The sequence below is a fragment of the Manacus vitellinus genome, unplaced genomic scaffold (genome assembly GCF_001715985.3).
Source record: "Manacus vitellinus isolate BGI_N305 unplaced genomic scaffold, ASM171598v3 scaffold_3_pilon, whole genome shotgun sequence".
In the NCBI taxonomy this organism is placed as follows: Eukaryota; Metazoa; Chordata; class Aves; order Passeriformes; family Pipridae; genus Manacus; species Manacus vitellinus.
Window position 1 is genome coordinate 486,926 of NW_021940535.1, and position 18,271 is coordinate 505,196.

Here is an 18,271-nt window from a genome sequence, read left to right on the forward strand (position 1 = left end):
CACGTCCACCTCCTCTCCATCTAGCCTTACACTTTCTACAAGGAAAGCCTTGGCTGTGACTTCAGTGTAGATATACTTTGCTGCGGCCCTGGGTGGAGGATGAAAAGCACATACTTGTCAAATCTGAGGTTATATTTTTCAGTAGCGGATTTACACAAACACCCCAATGGCCAAATTTCCCTCCTTATCTCAATGCAAACCTACTGAGTTTAGAGCAATCTGACAGAGTTTAGGCTTGGAAGCAGCATAGCATGTGCTTAGAATTAAGCACAGCTTCCAGTCTTATGGTGATAAAGACAGACTTATACTTGAAATAAGCAAGATGGATTTAGCCCTTTAGCAACAGATTTTCTGTCACCTTTTTTTTTGATATTATTTTAAATTTTCCTTCCCAGTCTCCTGTTAAAAAACCCCAAAAAAACAACAGCTCAGCTTCTTCCCCAGAGATTTAAAGCCACAGATGTCTTCTGTACGAATAAAATCAAAAATTTTGGTTGATGACCTGTGACACTGAAACCATTCCTCTCAGACCTATTTCTAAAATACTAGGAAAAAAAAAAAAAAAAGAACATTTTTCAGTAGAACAGCCATTATTAAGGAGCTATTTTCATGTTTGCATGTGTCTGCTCCTCTATGGGTGCATATGGGGAATGTACAAAATTAGAAACAAGTGCTCAAAGTATATTTTTCCAGTATTCTCTGTGAAGTTAGCCAGAAACATGATAAAGAAAAAATCTGGCTGCTGAAAAAACTAATTCATGTTCTCTTGCAACCCATGGCACAAATTCCTCATTCTGGGCTCTTGCCATTCCTTTTCTGCTACTTTTTTTGTCACATAGGAGACTCAAGTTGGAGTGCCAAAGACAATTTGGGAAAACAGCATATAAATTACAGGAACTTCCCTGTCCTGTGACTGTATTCTCCCTAGAGATGTCTCATTGTTTGGAAAGTTTCCGAAGATCTTTCTTTCCCCAGTGAAAACCAGGTTATATTGAAAATTAGATTCCTATGAGACTGACACTTTCACAAGCTAGAAATTTTTTTATGTGTTTTGTCTTTTTTAAATTGCTTTAAAATAAGCGCATTTAGAAATTGCATTTTATCACTCTGATACTGTGTTACAACTGGTAAACATTGCTCAGCCACTACAGGAAGTGGGTAAACCCCTCTATTTTTTCTTGACTACTTTCAGATCTTTGTCAATAACAAAAGTGTGTAGATATTTTCATAGAAAATAGTAAGCTAGCAAATGGTACTGTGACTTCAGGTATTTAGGTGACTTTGGAATTTAGATAACATTTTAAAAATGGTCATAATCTAGGAAATCTACAAGGCCATAATTTTCTATTTCTCCATACCTGCATGCAAATTAATACCACAGTCCATGTGAAGTTGGCTGGGTTTCATCATTCATTAAGTGCCAATCATACGAGGAGGTAGAAAATTATCTATTATAAACACGATGTAGATCATAAACCTTTTGGATTCTACAGAAAGATTAGAAACAATCTGTTAGTAAGTACAGAATAACATTTGTTTTCAAAATCAAACCCATTTTCTGTACATATGATTCTAGTATCACTTATGTGATCTAATTTTATCCTTGCCAGGAATCTGTTCATTATAAGGAGAGGATGAAGCAGCAATGGGTGCCATAGGCAAAATGCTTTTATAAGAAAAATTATTTTGGAGTCACTCTGTCTGTAGTTTTTCAACGTTTGTGACATCCTCACTAATATTTCTTGGGCATATATATTTTTGGTACTGAAGACAGTCTTCAGTACATATAGACGGTCTTCAGTACATATAGCATCTCTAAAGTATTCCAGTTCCTCTTAGAAGATTGCTGCAATAAATACTGAGGAAGCAGTGCAACAGCCTTTGGACACAAATGTTTATGAAAAGACCTGAATAATAATTGATTAATTGATGTGCAAATTTCCACCAACAGAGGTCATTTTCACTCTAGAATGAGTTAAGGAGCTCATAAAAAGCTGTCCTTTTATCTAAGGGAATATCCTAAAAACAGTCCCACTGCCTGCAGTAGTCTTCATCAAAGCAACTAATCTAGGGCTGATATAAAGAATGTTAAAAAACTTAAGCAAATGCTCTTCATTTAATCAAATAAATTCAGTCTGCGTTGTGAAATGTCAACAAAATCTCTGCTTTCACATTTCTTGTGCATAAGGGATTGGTCAGTTTAAACAACCCTGATGGCCTAAATATTTTTCCTGAACATTTATATTTGTTAAGAAAAAATTTGCCTATGCAACATTAAAACTTCCTGTAAGTCTCAGTAAAAATGCAGTGGGCAAATGAGAATCACCTGTTTTCTCCTTCTTCTTTCTCATGTGCTACTATTGTCATCTGTGAGTCCCTTCCCAGAAGGTGAGATCCCACCCTCACATACACTACCTTGGTGGCACAGCTGTCATTGAGGGGCATCTCTGACAAACGGACTGCGTTTACAAGCATATATACCCATGCATATCATTTGCCTGAAGATCAAATTATGAACTAATACATACTGACATTTGATTTTGAGGAAGATAGTGCAGTTTAGGTTTTTAGCTTCAACAACATTAAAAGCTGTTATTTAGAAAAGGATCGGGAAATAAAAAAGAAAAAAAAATTAAAATTTAAGAATTACCACTTAAGCACAACTATGGCATGAACCTGAGTAACCATTAAACTGTTGTACTGTAACAAATTAAAAACAGAAACAAAGAGGTAACAGAAACACAGAGGTAACACAATGATTCAGATAAGTCACATATGACAGTTGATATTCTTCATATAATCATACCGGGAAACACATCTATGCTGGTTATCGGAGAAGCTCTGATTTATTTGGGTTGTGTTGTTATCTTATGGGTGACATTTCCCTCTATGTTGTCAAACTGCCATTAAAACACCAGCACTCACTGGCCAAACTCTACTATTGAGTTTTTCCCTTTTACTGAAAACACAAGTTTCCTCTGTGGATATAATGTGCTATCTGCTGATAAAATGCAGTATAAAACCCTTACTGTTTAAAATTACCACAGTGCTTATCATCTCTAACATCACATGATTTTTTCCCACACCCCAACAGAGGTGAGGATCCCACTGCAGTAGACAATGTAATAAGCATATACTGTCTTCTAAATGCATAGAAATAATTTCTATATACATTTAAATAATGCCTAGCATTGCAAGGAGCATAATTTTATAGTTCATTTGTAGTTTTAGCATATTTTAATAGCAAGATACATTAATTGTTTTAACAGAGAGATTAATTGTCCCTGTCTTTCATACTAAGCATTTTGGTGAACTTTTGTAAAGCCCCAGGTAGAAGCCACATGCCTGCCCAGGCAGTTTACTTATATTTAAGACTCCAAGAGCTCACCCACATGAACTTTTGCAAAACCTTTGATTCTTTAATGTCTTGAATACGTGTAAAGAGAACACGCTACACACATTTCCCAAAAGATTTCTTTTAATTTAGTGAGAAAATAAGCATTTTGTCAAAAGGTTTTACAGAAGTAACATAAAGCTAGGAGAAGTATTACAGTAAAGTAGCCAGCACACGACAACCCACAAACTGGTGAAATACCACCCATCAATTTCAAATTACCCAGAAGAGGAAGAAAACAGTAAAGGAAGAAAAAAGATTAAGAAAAGAGTAAAGAAAGAAAGAGAGAAGAAAATAGAAAAATAGTTATTGCCAAGAGTCACATGGTGGCAGGTCATGGCAGAGATTTAAAGTTGGAGGCCCTGTGCACCTCTATTTATGTGCCCCAGGCACTGTGGCCATCCCCTGCCAGGCAGGACATCTGGCTCACTGACCACTCAATGCCCCCCTAGCCAGAATGAAGGGTAGTACAGCCAATCAGAGGATCCAGGGGGCGTGGTGTGGGTGGGATACCAGGCAGGCCTTATTTGATTGGCAGCTCTGCCACATGGCTCCTGTGCACTCAGCCCTGTGCATTCCCGGCTGCCATGTTGGCTGCAGTCCAGGAGCTTTCTGATACTGGAGGCCTGGCCCCCTCCCCCAACACACATACACAGAGGTTGGTTGATTTGATCCAATTAATAACTCAGTGAGAGATGAATCTAGTCCCTCACAACTTCCTACCTCAAAATTAGGCATGGGACTAGATGAGGTATGCAAAACTGCAGATATAGAATCATAGAATCATTTAATTTGGAAAGCACCTTTAAGATCATGTAGCTATGTAGCATTTAAGTTCATAGCAATATAATGCAGTTCCAAAGAACTTATAGGAAAAACATTATAATATTTTTATTCTAGATACAGTATAGATATGGATTTCCCACACTTGAAAGAGGCCAACTAGATATGCTACTTTGTCTGGTGTTTTGAGAAGGCTAATATATGTTGGCCAGGATAGAAACTTGATTGCAAACTGGACTGTGCACAGGCTGGTGTCCTGCACAATAACACACTCAGCAAAGATGGGCTTGAGTTTCATCCAAAGCACCTGAAAAACAAAAGGAAAACTTTGATTAGACCCAACAACATGGATAGCAAGAGACAGATTTTGTTTATAAATACCACAAAGACAGGAAAGAGGCAGGAAAAGATGTGAAATATCCCTTCTAAGTCTGAAAACACTGCTTGGCAATCACTATACAAGAATTAATGCTTGGCAAAGCAACAATATCCCTATCAGTGCTTAGTTTATGTCAAGGACTAAAAGAGGAGTTGAACTTTTACATTTTCACAAAATGTAAATGGTTACTGTGACACACAAGAAATTATGATTTCCCACTGCAGTCCCACCGCTGCTCAAAGGTTGCCCCTTAATGTGCATAACTTCCAAACTGAAAGCTATACTTCTGCCCTTTCTGGTGTGCCTGAGCTCCAGTTACAGAGAGAGACCTGGATTTTGGATGGTGCAACCAAGAGAAGACACCCTACAAAACCAGCGTGGAGGGGGGACATTGCAAGAAAACCTCAACTCAAGAGCCAGACTTGGATGCAGCAGCAGTGCAGATGAGGGCAGTGAGACTAAGCTGCATCCTCAGTGCAGGAAAGTCCCCCAAGGGAAGGAGGCTACAGGTCAATTAGCCCAAAGTATCTAGAGAAAGTGGAAGTTCACTCCTACATTTTCAGCTCTAGATCTACTTCACAGCTGCTAGCTCCCATTAATATATCACGATATAAAGAATGCATCACAAGTGCTCCAGCTACTGGAGTCAGATTAATGTTTAAGAATCAAAGCTGTTCATTAAATGAATTTGCAAAACACTTGACAACATCTACACAGGTTGTGCTGAAAGTAGATGCATAAAAGTTCTCAAAGTTAAGCAGCATCATTGCTTGATTTTTCTTCCCCAAAATGTGGGGAATTAGAGGGGAAAAAAATCTACAGTTTTCACTCATCCACCAATATAAACAAATATTTGAGGACTTTAAGAATTAGAAATATGATAAATATATTTCAGTTAGTACAGATAAAGTACTGTTAGTATATCTATAAACTAAAGTTCAAACCTTGTGAATAACAGCATACAGAAGTAGAACATCTCTGATAGGCAAGAGGATTTACCTAGTGATAAAGTTCAAAACAAGGAAAAGTAGAATGCCAAAAATAAAAACCACCAATGTTGCTTGCATGAAATCTAGGAAGAAGATTATATCTGTGAAACTCAGTTGTCTAGAAGAGGATTCATTTGTCCAAATGTGTGGTGGGGGGAAACAGTTTCCCCCCTGCAGTTATAAAATGGTAAAACCCCAGGGGGTGGTGACCCTTGAAGTTTTGAGGTTTTACCCAATGAGCGCTTCTGCAAAATATAAACATATCACAAGCAGAATGGAAGAGAAGGTTAGCTGTAGTTTTGTTGTAGGAGAAGTAGCCATGTTGTGAAGCCACGAGGAGAAACAGCAGGAGCCCCCACTGGGGGCTGCCCCACCCCCACCCCCCCCCCCCCGCAGCCCCCGGCAGGGGGGCTACAGAGACTTGGAACAGTGTTAAGCTGGACTATGTATCTGTAGCTATGAGCTGGGGGATGTTTCTCCACTGTGAGCTGCAGCAAGAGATACTGAAAAGCAGCGGCAGAGACAGCAGCGAAGAGAGGCTATGGCTAAAAGCCAACAGATAAGAACTGAACCAGAGAAGCAGCAGCAGACAGCATGCAACCAAAGAAGACACAGAGTTGTCTGAGAGAACCGAGAGAGAGAGACAGCAGCAGAGAGAGAGGAAGTTGGGGTAAGAACTGAAATAAAACCCCACACCCCTCTGAGACATCAGAGAAAGGAGGAAGATGATGAACTCTTACTTGAAAGAGTCTTGGAGTGCTACAGCGCTGCAGAAAGAGCTGTAAAGCTCAGAAGGAATGTGGAGGGGGTAACCTTGGCCCCCCCCCGCTGTTTGAGGCAGAGCATGGAGCTCTGCAAATGGGAATTTGAATCCCCTGAAGATAGAGACTGTCACGAAGACCCCTGAGCTTCGTGATATGACGTAGTGAAGTGACCCTTGTCCCAGTGAGCACAGCCTACAGAAGAAGACTCTCGCTTAAAGACGAGTGGCCAAGGGGCTTGGATACCCCCTCGTGAGTACTGGCAGAGATCCGGCTACAGCTGCTGCATGGAAGAGCGAAACAGAGAGACTGCTGCCCTAGAGAAACTGCTGCTCTGAGAGTGGAAAGAGATCTTTTCCTTCTTCCCTCCTGGACTTTTATTTGGAAGGGAGAAGAGATTTGATCCATTGTAAATACTTTTATGTCATGGTAGAGATAGCTAAGATTGTATATAATGTGTTGTAGTATTTATTTGTACAGTCATTGTAATATATTCCCTTTCCCCCATTCTGAGACTCGTGTAGTGTCTGGAAAAACCATCTCTCACTGGGTTGAGATGTGGGAGGGGGTTTGGACTAGGGAATTGGATTTTTGGAGCTCTCAAATCATGACAAAATGACTGACATCGAGGGAGTCAGGCTCCCTAAACACTCCAGACATCTGCTTTTAAAGAGTTTCGAAATCCACCATAGCTGCCCAATCCTTATTAAGTGTAACAAAGCAGGATACTAACAGCATATTTACCTTAGAGCACAGCAGAATCATAAGGGATTAATATTGTCTGGAACCACTAATTTCCCCTGCAATATTGCTCAATACAGAAACCATTTTGAAGGACTGGAGTACAAAAATGAGAGTATGATTCTGGTTTTCTTCTAGGATAAAAAAAGTTAGCAAAAGAATAACATTACCTTTTCCTTCTGCACTTCTAATCTGTGGGAGGAAATTCTAGAAACGCTCATCCCGCCTTTCCAGCTCTGTCTACAACAGTCAATTTTCTCATCAGTCAATACAGTCCTTCTGCTTTCTCTTCATCAGGATAAATGTCTTGCCTCTAAACACAAACTCACCGGAGCAGACAAATTCTTTTTTCTTGCATTGCAAGGTCCAACTTACAAACAGGTGCTTTGATACCTGTCCCCATGCTGCTAGAAGGTTCCTCTAAACACAGCCCATGACGCCTCCACTTCTCTTCTGGCACTGTAGTGTCCTGTCCTGGCTCTGTCTAAGCTTGTTTGTGGCTAGAGCAAGTGTCTCAGTAAATCATATAGCAATTCCAGAAGTAGTGGTACTGTCCCTAAAAGCCTGATTAGTCACCCACATACAGAGCTGAGGCATTTGTTTATTTAGGATTCGTGCAAAGACAGGTGCTAGGTGGTAAATCCACAAAGCTAGCACGCCGATTCTCAAAACTTTACATTATGTATACATTTTAGCAAACAAAGAACTATGGTACATCAGCTACAGGTACCTAGTTCTCTTGTTAATTAATATTCTACCTTCTATTGGTTAAATGATTCTCTTGCTTCTTATTCTAATTAGCCTACATGAATAGTCTTTCTCTTCTTTTGAATTGGTGGGTTTCTCGAGTCGGTGGTCACAATCTTAATGTGTTGGAGTTGTCTTTTACCTCGTTGGGACAGATTTCAACACCCTTACTGAGTTGGCTTTGTTACTTTTTTGTTGTCTCTACCAAATGTCTTCGAGGTCTATCCACTGTCAGCAGGACATCCTTCTTCCCAGGCTTTGCTGTGGAACCCCAGGCCTAAACAAACTAAGCCAAATAATACATTGTTCCCCTCCCTTTGAGGCCTGTTTTTCATTTCACTGATAAGCCAAGATCCTGTTTTACAACCCCTTTTTCACTTTCTTTGTAATTCTCTGGGTGTATTATTAAATGTCTCTGACTCTTGAGATATTAGCAGTGCACTTACACAGAAAATCTACAGAAACTCTTTCAGGCTGTTTTCAGTAAGGATACCAGTAATTTTTCGTTTGGTATTTGTTCTATGTCTTTAAAGGATGTAAAAAAAGTTTTAAAAAGGCACAGATACAATTCTAGGTACATGGAGTAGAGTACTAAAAATAAAGCTTTTTTAATTTTTCACTTGTCCTCACATGGTTGTTTTGTTGATTTCAACAAAGATACAAAAGGCACTTTCTTTCAGTAAACAAAGTGTGGAGACACAAAGTGTCACCCCTAAGCGGTTAAATTATCTGCAAATAAAAACCCTACATCTGGTGTTTGTATTAAGCTACTCTGTTTTTGGCATCCCTCAGACCTGTCTCTATTAGGAGAAATACATATTTTTTTCTAATATGTGCCTGCTGTAGAGGTGAGCATGGATAAATCTTGTAGTCCAGATATACTAAATCTGTCACTTCTAGGATACACACAGTGTTTATGGTGTTTACCACAAAGGCTGTCTGCATACAAGTAATGTATCTGACATTCCCCAAATACTGTCCGCTTACTGGACAGCACATGTGCAAGTGTTTCTGTCCAGGAAACGTGTTAGACTCACTTTTGTTATAGAATGCAGTTCCCACAGTTTGATGCCTGGGAACTATACCTCACCTCAGTTCAGCACTTCACTGCATAGTCAGACAAGAAATTTAAATACTAAAGGAAACGCAATGTTTTGTATCGGAACTTTTGTCATTGCTTAGTCCAAACTGGATACAGAGAGATCAAGCAAAGTGTGAATGTTCATTAACTCCAGAGATGAAAGAGACCTGTAAACTACAGGTCACTGTTCAAAAAAACAGTGCATCACTAGAGTATTTATGTTTTAGGAGTGGGTTAAAAAGCAATCTAGATACATCCAAAGACAATTCTGCCTCTAGGATGAATTAATTCAGAAAATGGACAACAGTATGAAATGACGCAAACTTTTATCTAAACTTGAAGCAAATCAGATCACATCCCTTTGGGAAAGTAGAAGGCAATCAAAAATAAACTTTTACATTTCTTACCCTAATTTTCTCCAATTGAGATCAAGACAGGAGGCGCCAGCATAGAAATACAAAAGAAAACAATTATTGCGGTGATAGACTAAAGCATGAAAAACATTGTGAAATGCCTTTATTAAATATGTAACACTACTCTAAAAACTTGTTTAGGTACTTTGTTGTGCTTGATATATGGTGTTTTGTTTCTCTGACAAGATGAAACAGAATAAAGAAAGAGAGAATGAAGAGTTGCTTTAAATCCTACATTGCGCATCTGATACTATAGAAGCCTTACAGCAAGGGGTTTTGGCAGATATAAGTGCCAGGCCTGGTTGCTGGTGGTCACATGTGCAGCAACCCAGAATGACAGAGCGAAAGGAGATAAGGTGACCATTACCCCAGCCTGGAGATCCTACTTTCAACACTCAAATAATTCAGTGGGTCAGGATATGGGTAAAAAGCCAAAGCAGACACTTTCCCTTGCTCTCTAAAACATGCTAATAATGGTCATGTTACTGGCCTCACAGGCCTTTTACCCTCAGGGAAGCACGAGGAGTCCAGGGTTCTCGCTGGCTGCCTGCCTCAGATAAACCTTTCTGTTCGGATCCTGTGCTCTGGCATTGTCCCACATGGCTTTGAGTCTCTTCTACTGCTCAGTCCCTACTGTTTACTCCTGTCATGGGGAAAAAAATAAATCACTGGTTAATCGCTCGTGACCTTTTTCTTCTTTTGCAAAACACCCTCAGCTGGGACTCTGAGCACAGAAGATACATGATAACTTCCTCCAAACATTTGCTGGGAAGGTGCTAATCTAGATCCACTGAATTGGTTTCTAGTTGGTTATCCAGTAAGCCCCTGCTCAGCAAGGGCAATGTCTACATGCAAGGAAATTTTGTGTCTTAGCAGAATGATACTCTATTTTGTCTCACAGATAAGACTACATATTGGATTTTTCAAAATTGTTATAATCCGTATTTAAACTGATTGCACAGCAGTTCCATGCTTGCTATGTGCCCCACTAGCAGACAGGATACTTCCTAGTCCTAAATGTAAAAGAAATTTTAATTCAAAAAGCCTAGAGAGAGACCGAAGTCTTAAAGCCTGCATGCATAGATAGGCTCACTGGCACCTATGTGCTTGAGAAATTGGATGACAAATCTTTATCCAAAGTTAATCTACCTACTTGAAGGATATGGAGATTATGCACAAACCTTGTCCAATTGCATTTATTTCTGCAATAGTTTTAATATACATCACCTCCATTATAACATTTCTGAGCCCCCCCAACCTATAATAGATGTATCTTTACTCACTATATTCTTCTTAGGCAGGTGGACAACAAAATCTCAGAGAAGATAAATTACTTGCTTCAGAGCACCTGAGAAGTCTGGAGCAAGGCAAGACCTTGCGCATCATCTTTCTCAGGCCCCTCATCTTCCTGTTTTCAGAGGATCAAAAATAAAAGCTATACAAGAGCAGACTGCCCAGAGCTGACCCCAAATACAAATATTTGCATGAATAGTTTTGCATAACATATTCCTATTCTGGCAGGATATTGCACCCTTTCAGCTCCTCTCTGCTTCAGGTTAAGAATACTTAGAATTTCTGAAAATTTGGGGCCTTTCTGTCTACCAAATAGATTTTATATGTGCATATCACCAAGTGCTTCTGGCAGTATGGGAGCCCCGTCATCATTGCTGTGGACAGATGAGGCTGTGCATACTTCGGAGTTACACATGTAAACCACAAGCTGATATATTTTCTCTGATGCAAATAAATTCATTTTAACTTCTGCCTATGACTTCACAGAAGATTTGAAAAATCAAGCAAAGTCATTAAGGAAATTAAATGATCTTTTAAAAGTCAATCAACTCAGCTCTGGTTTCCTGGATTTTAAGGGAGAAAGGTAACAACAGAATTCTCTAATCTAATCATGACTTGAAAGTAAGTAAAATGAGAGAAAATAGAGTAGTTACTGACTCTCTCAAGAAGAAACACTGGAACAGTGACAGATAAGTCACTTCAGTGACACAGATGTGTCCCTTCAGGGACAGAAGGATTATGTTTCTCTGCTTCTACATAATTGTCTCTACCTGGATAGATTTCCAGTTGTGTCATCTACATTAAGAGGAGCATTAGTAGATGAATTACTGTAGTGTACAAAGGCAGTCAGTGACACTACTATCTAAACATATTCGGAGTGGAGTGTGACATTTAAATCAGGGAAGGAAGTTCGTGGTGCGCTGTTGGGAACTAGGCAAACTACCATCAGACCTTCTTGATGCAGTCATCATCACTTTGTATAAGAAGAAAGGAGTTAAATCAGACTGTTCAAATTACTGTGGTATTACTCTACTCTCCATTGCTGGCAAAATCCTGGCAAGAATACTTTTGAACAGATTAATACCCACTATAGCAGAAGGAATTCTACCTGAAAGCCAATGTGGTTTCAGAGCCAACAGGAGTACCACAGACATGGTATTTGTTCTCAGATAACTGCAAGAGAAGTGTAGGGAACAGAATAAAGGTCTCTATGTAACCTTTGTTATTCTCACCAAGGCTTTCGATACTGTGAGCAGAAAAGGTCTGTGGCAGATTTTGGAATGTTTAGGATGTCCTCACAAGTTCCTTAAAATGATCATCTCACTTCATGAGGATCAGCATGGCCAAGTCAGATATGGTGATGCACTTTCTGAGCCCTTTCTAATTACCAATGGTGTGAAACAAAGCAATGTTCTTGCACGAACTCTATTCACAATCTTTTTCAGCATGATGCTCCAAAGGGCCACTGCAGACCTTGATGATCAAGACGGTATCTACATTCGATATCATACTGATGGAAGCCTATTCAACCTAAAGTGACTGAAGGCCCACACTAAGACCTTAAGTCATCTTGTCCAGGAGCTGCTTTATGCTGATGACGCCGCCCTTGTTGCCTACACAGAAGCAGCTCTGCAGCGTTTAACATCCTGCTTTGCAGATGCTGCTGAGCTCTTTGGGCTGGAAGTCAGCTTAAAGAAGACAGAAGTTCTCTATCAACCTTGTGCTGGTTTAAAAGTTAACCAGCAGGGGAAATGAACTCAACTCAAAAGAGAGATTATAAATCAGAATAACACTTTAATAAAATAATACAATAAGTACAATTATACAGACAAGCAATTGGTTTTAACCAACAAAACCCAAATGTATAACCCAGCACCCTGGGACATGAACAAAGTGGTGTTCCTTGCCCCACCCCCCCGAGTCCAAAGTAAAGGGAGAGGGGAAAAACCTGCTGGCGGGAGAGCTTTTGCAGTCTGGTCAATAGTGGTGATTGCAGTCCAGTTGAGGGTGATGGTCTCAGTCTGGTTGAGAGCGGTGAGCTGCAGTCTTCCTCTGGATCCCACGAGTGGTAAAAAGGTTCCGAAACTCCAGGTTTATTCATTCTCCAGTTCAGGCAGGAATGCTCAGTCCTTCCCTCAGAGCGGGGAATTCCATAAAAGGGTATGAGGATGCTCAGTCCATAAAAGGGAATGAGGGTGCTCAGGAACATCCCCCCCACCTCGCAGGCCTCTACTGACAACAGTTTCTGGGAAAATGGCATGGAAGGCTATAGAATACAAAGTTTTGGGCTACACTCATCCAGTGATGAATTGGTCCCAGCTGTTCTAACTAGGACAAACCTGCACCTCCAGAAGTCTTCCATCATCCCCATATCACCATTGGCCAATCAGAGCTCAAATCAGTCCAGCAGTTTAATTACCTAGGCAGCCTCATCTCCTCAGATGGTAAGATTGATGGAGAGATAGACAACAGGTTAGCAAAGGCATACAGTGCTTTCAGAAAACTCCATAAAAGAGTATGGCGCAATAAACACTTGAAGAAAAGTACCAAGATCAGTGTTTACAAAGCCATAGTGCTGTCTACTCTTTTATATGGTTCCAAATCATGGGTCGTCTACCGCCACCACCTGCGTCTCCTAGAACACTTCCATCAACGCTGCCTCTGTACAATCCTAAACTTCCACTGGTCAGATTATGTGACCAATACATCTGTTCTAGAATGAGCAGCAATCACAAGTATTGAGGCCATGTTGCTGAGAACACAGCTGTGTTGGGCAGGGCACGTCTCAAGGATGAAGGACCACCGCCTCCCTAAGATCTTGCTCTATGGTGAACTTGCCACCAGCTGCCGTAAGAGAGGAGCCCCAAAGAAAAGATACAAGGACTCCCTGAAACAACATCTCAGCCTTGGCCATATTGATCACCATAACTGGTCTACTCTGGCCTCCAATCGGGAGGCCTGGAGACACACCATCTATAACTCTGCTGATGCTTTTGAGAACGCACACAGGATCACTCTCGAGGAGAAAAGACAACGCAGAAAGAACCGTGTCTTGCAGAATATACCACCTAAGGAGTCTTTCTGTTGTGCCTTTTGCAATCGGACATGTCTCTCTTGTATTGGCCTTATTAGCCACCAACATGCTTGTAACAAATGTGGATAGAGCCTTTCCCAAATCTTCATTCGCGAAGCCTAGCCATGATGATGATGATGATGAGTTTTCCCCATATATCATACCATCACATTCTTCCTAACAAAAAATCTTTTAAATATGCATACCCTTGTAACAGGGGTTAGAAGGGACTAATTCCTTGCAACTGTTTTTATTTAGTGAATGCAATGGTCCAAAAAAACTTTAGCGAGGTTCCTAAAATCTGTGGTATAAAGGCACTTCAGAGCAAAGATGCTTCAGTTGAATTTTAAAGTTCAGCCTACAATATCTAATAGTTGCCTTGCTTTCCTAAATTGCCCTAAATATTATTTGTATTTTTATATCACTAAAATAATACAGCTTTGCAAAATCAAGGCAGTTTTATAACAGCAATTTTGACGTTCCTTATTTTTCTGTCTTGCTTTTAGAGCTCCGAAAACTCCAGCCAAACTTACTATTTTCATTCCAGTTAAAACACAACTGCTTTTAAAATGGCTTTTTCAAAGAAGAGGCTTCTGTCACCCTATACACTGATACTGCATTGCATACAGCTCTGCAACTTTTCAACTCATAAAGAACTGCAGTGCTGACAACAGAGGTCAGACTCACTGATGAAGGGAGTAGCTTGTGTAACAATAAGAGGCCATAGAACAAAGCAAAGAGCTTCTAATTTTTTGAGCATGACAGTATGCTTTTTCTAGTAGCTATTAATTCAACCTTTGCAGGTAAAGCAGAATCAACTGACAAAAATTACAATTCTGTTAGCAAAAAATACCATCACCTACCCCTCATATAGCTACATGTGCCATATATCGCTCCTTGCCACCCCTATCCATGGTGGCTACGCCTCCCCTAACAAAAATAGCTGACACTGACGAAGTTGTTAACATTCACTGACATTATCAGCCAATTTTCCCTGCCAAGAGATAACTAGCTAGAGACAGAAGCACTTGCAAAGCAACAGATAATGAGGATTAGGCATTATCTGTTCACTTGCAAGCAGCCTTCCCTGAAATAGGTGAGGATGCAAACACATACTTGGAAGTTACCATCCTGTGGAGAGGACAGTGCTGCTGCCAATTCAAACTGCTATATGTTTTTGAAAAGAAAACATGGTCCCAAATAAGACCAATTACTAGCTGAAGTAATCTAGCTACAAACACCGCACACCCATTTACTCCCTTGACACCTCAGGAGGAAAACTGCAGCTTAAGCTCAGTGACCTTGCTAGCTAACCCCCACATATGAACGCTAGTGCAACATCAGTGGTCCAGGAGTCCTATAATTCAAATTGATAAATTTAAATTTCATCACAGCCGTGAGTTAGAAACATAATTTGATTTAATCAAGTTGATTTTCAGAGTGCAAGTGCACAGCCAGGGTTCAGTAATGCTAGTGTGAAACACGCACTGTAGGAGATAGAGAATGCCCCAAAACACTTTGCTGACACTAGCCAATGCCTCAGGTACTGCATTTTTCTTTTTGTAAGAATTTTTCTTCCTAGTCTTTGCAACTACTTTTTTATGGTTTTCCAGGAAAGAAGAGGGCCCAATTCAATGCTTTGAATCATGAGGCCTGGTTTTAGGACTTACATAAATGGGTGGCAGTGATACTAACAGAGTTGTATCTGGTTTTCCCAGTTATGAATCTGACAAGGAATCTTAGGTTCAAAAGCCATTTCCTCATTCTTCTTATAGTCATAAAGAAATTTGTATTCTGGGGCTGTTTCCCTTTCCTTTTTGCACATCCATTAATACATTTTTTCTTTTTTTTTGTTTCGTAGCTGCCAAGTCTTGCACAGCTCCATGTGTGAATTTATGCAAATTTCAGAATGTGCTAATTCACATATTTGCAAATTGGCAAGTGATTGGCAAACATGTAAATGAGCTCATTTAGTCATTTTCCTCTTCCTTAAACTTCAGTTTGGGATCAGTACACCCTTCCCCAAGTTATGGCAACAAGGGGAATGTAATGAGACCTGGCAGGTCTTGTAGTGGCTTGGCTTAGTGTAAGCATGTGCCCTGAGTATGGGAAGAAAATTAAAAAACAGCATAGGCTGCTAAGGCACTAAGAAGATCTCTAGATGTGGTAGGAAGGCATCAGGGGAGTACTCAGAACAGCTGCAGATATATCAGCAGTAAATTGGTGTGGATGCGATTATGTTTAGCATGGCCATGAGCTGAGACGTCTGATGGTGTAAGGCAATGTGAGGGGAGCTAAAGAGCTGCTTTCCCTCTGGGGGACAGCAGTTTGTAACATAGTCGGTAACCCTGGATGAAGGAAAGATAGTCCAACAGGAGAAGGCTGTAGATCAGGAGGTCTTCTGGTAGAGCCTAAGATTTTGCTGCAAAATGGGCAAGCAGGACTTGGAGCAGGAATGGATATGTCTTAACACCTAGGTTCCCACTGGCTGTTGTTGCTACCCACCTCCAAACTATGGAGCTCCTTTGGCACCCATCTCGCAAGACCTCCTGGCAGCAGCTCCTGCAGTACCTGCAAATTGCTGCTTGCAGTTAGGGTACGACATAGCTGCTACATGGGGGCAACCCATGCCTGAAGTATGATGGTAGGCAACTCTCTTAATTTTCCCTCTTACCAAGAGCAGCTTACTGCTTTCACATGAAAGGTAATGGCTCATGGAGAAAATGCTACCCTCCAGTTTTTCCATTGGTCACAGCACAGCAAAGTTGGGTGTGAAGTGTGTGCTGCTGAGCACACCAGCACTTCCAAGGTTTAGGACAACCTCTGATCTCCTTTAATTTACTTGAGCCAGAACATGTTTGAAGTCCTGTAACACTTTTAAATCATACTTTATGAGCTTAAAAAGTTCCCAGTGACTGCTTATTTCAGCCAGTACCAATTGTGTTGCTTTTCCTCAAAAGCAACATGTTTGTAGCAAGCTGTATCACCTCTAAAAATGAGAGATGTCTTGTAATTTTGAGTGACAAAATTAGCAGAGAGTAGACTCAAAAGGTTAAATAAACCAGGACTGAGAATCCAATCAGGAAAAAAAAAAAGGACAGAAAAAACATACAACTTATCTTCAAGCTGTCTAAGGCAGCTTGCCCTAGAATTAGCTTAATTAGCTTCATTACCTTGTTTCATATGGAAATGTTATAGGTACAATATTCTTTCTGTGTCACTCAGGTAGTTAAATCCACACAATTTGCTTTTTGAAGCTTGGATTCTGATGACTTTATTTCAAGAAATCAAAAGTATCTAATTTGCATTCACATTCACATTAGTAGTCCATATGTTATCCCTGTTTAAAAGCTATATGCTACATTCATTATAAAATACTTGGCTTCCTAGCTTTATTCTTTTACTTTGAAATTATTATGATAATATTGCAAGTCTTCTATTTAGGCTATTCTCAAATACAAGGGTTTTTTTGTGTTTTGATTCTTTTTCAAAGTCTTCCAAGGGGAGGGCTTTTAAATTTTTGTTTACAGAGTTATGAGAACTTGCAAATTGGCAAAATAACTCTCTGCCTTCATATTACAATGTATTATTCCTCGTACCTGAAGCTTTATTAAAATATCAGGATTTCAATCTGTCTATGCATAAGATTTCAGACTGCATACAGCATCACAAGTGCCCTTCAGAGTTCATCATGCTGCTCACTTAACTAAGTCAACTTCTCACAGTAATAAAATTTAGCAGCATTACATTATTGTTCTTCTTTTCTTTTGAATTGTAGAGCACAGAGTAAGGCATTTACTTCTTAGGGAGTTCATAATCCAAATGAAACAAAAGTAAATTCACAGAATTAAAAAAAAATTAGTCACTGTCAGATGAAATATCCTGTCCACGGTCACATAAAGACAAATCCAAGAATTAAATCAAGGCCTTTCAGGATGTCCTACTCTGCTCAGATAGAAAAGTACCTACCATACACTATTACTTCCCTTATCAGGTCATCACTTTTTCAGTACTTGCTATCATGCTATCATGCATTAAAGCCATCACCAGAGTATTACTTCCAGAATAACATATATTACAGTCTGTGTTTATTCACTGGGTTAAACGGTGAACATCCAATGCTCATAGTTCAAGAAACAAATCCTATTTCTTCACTGATAGGTGATTTCCCCTGGGAGGCTAATCTTCATAACCTTGAAAACTCGAAAGATAAACCCCTTTCTTACCTGCATGTTCACTGTGGCTTCTGACATTTGGAAAATCCTTTCCCAGTCTTTGGGAGACCTCTGGACATCTTAAAAGGTGAAGGATAATGAGGTTTCTGCTATGAGATGAACATCACAAAAGGGTATCTGCTGAGTATGAGACAAATAACCAGAGGTAAACACCTCAAAATAAAAACAAACCAAAACAATGACAGCAAACCCACAAACAAACAGAACAAAAGCACCAAAACAAACAAACCCAAAAAACTCCATTAAAAATCCAGTTATCATAAAAAAAATTATATGCTTCATTGGCCTTAAATTTTTACATTAACTTCATTTAAGCAAGTGTTTATTGGATGAGTGAAAGAGAAGCAGAAGGTTTATTAACTAACTGTTTGTGAGGTGGGAA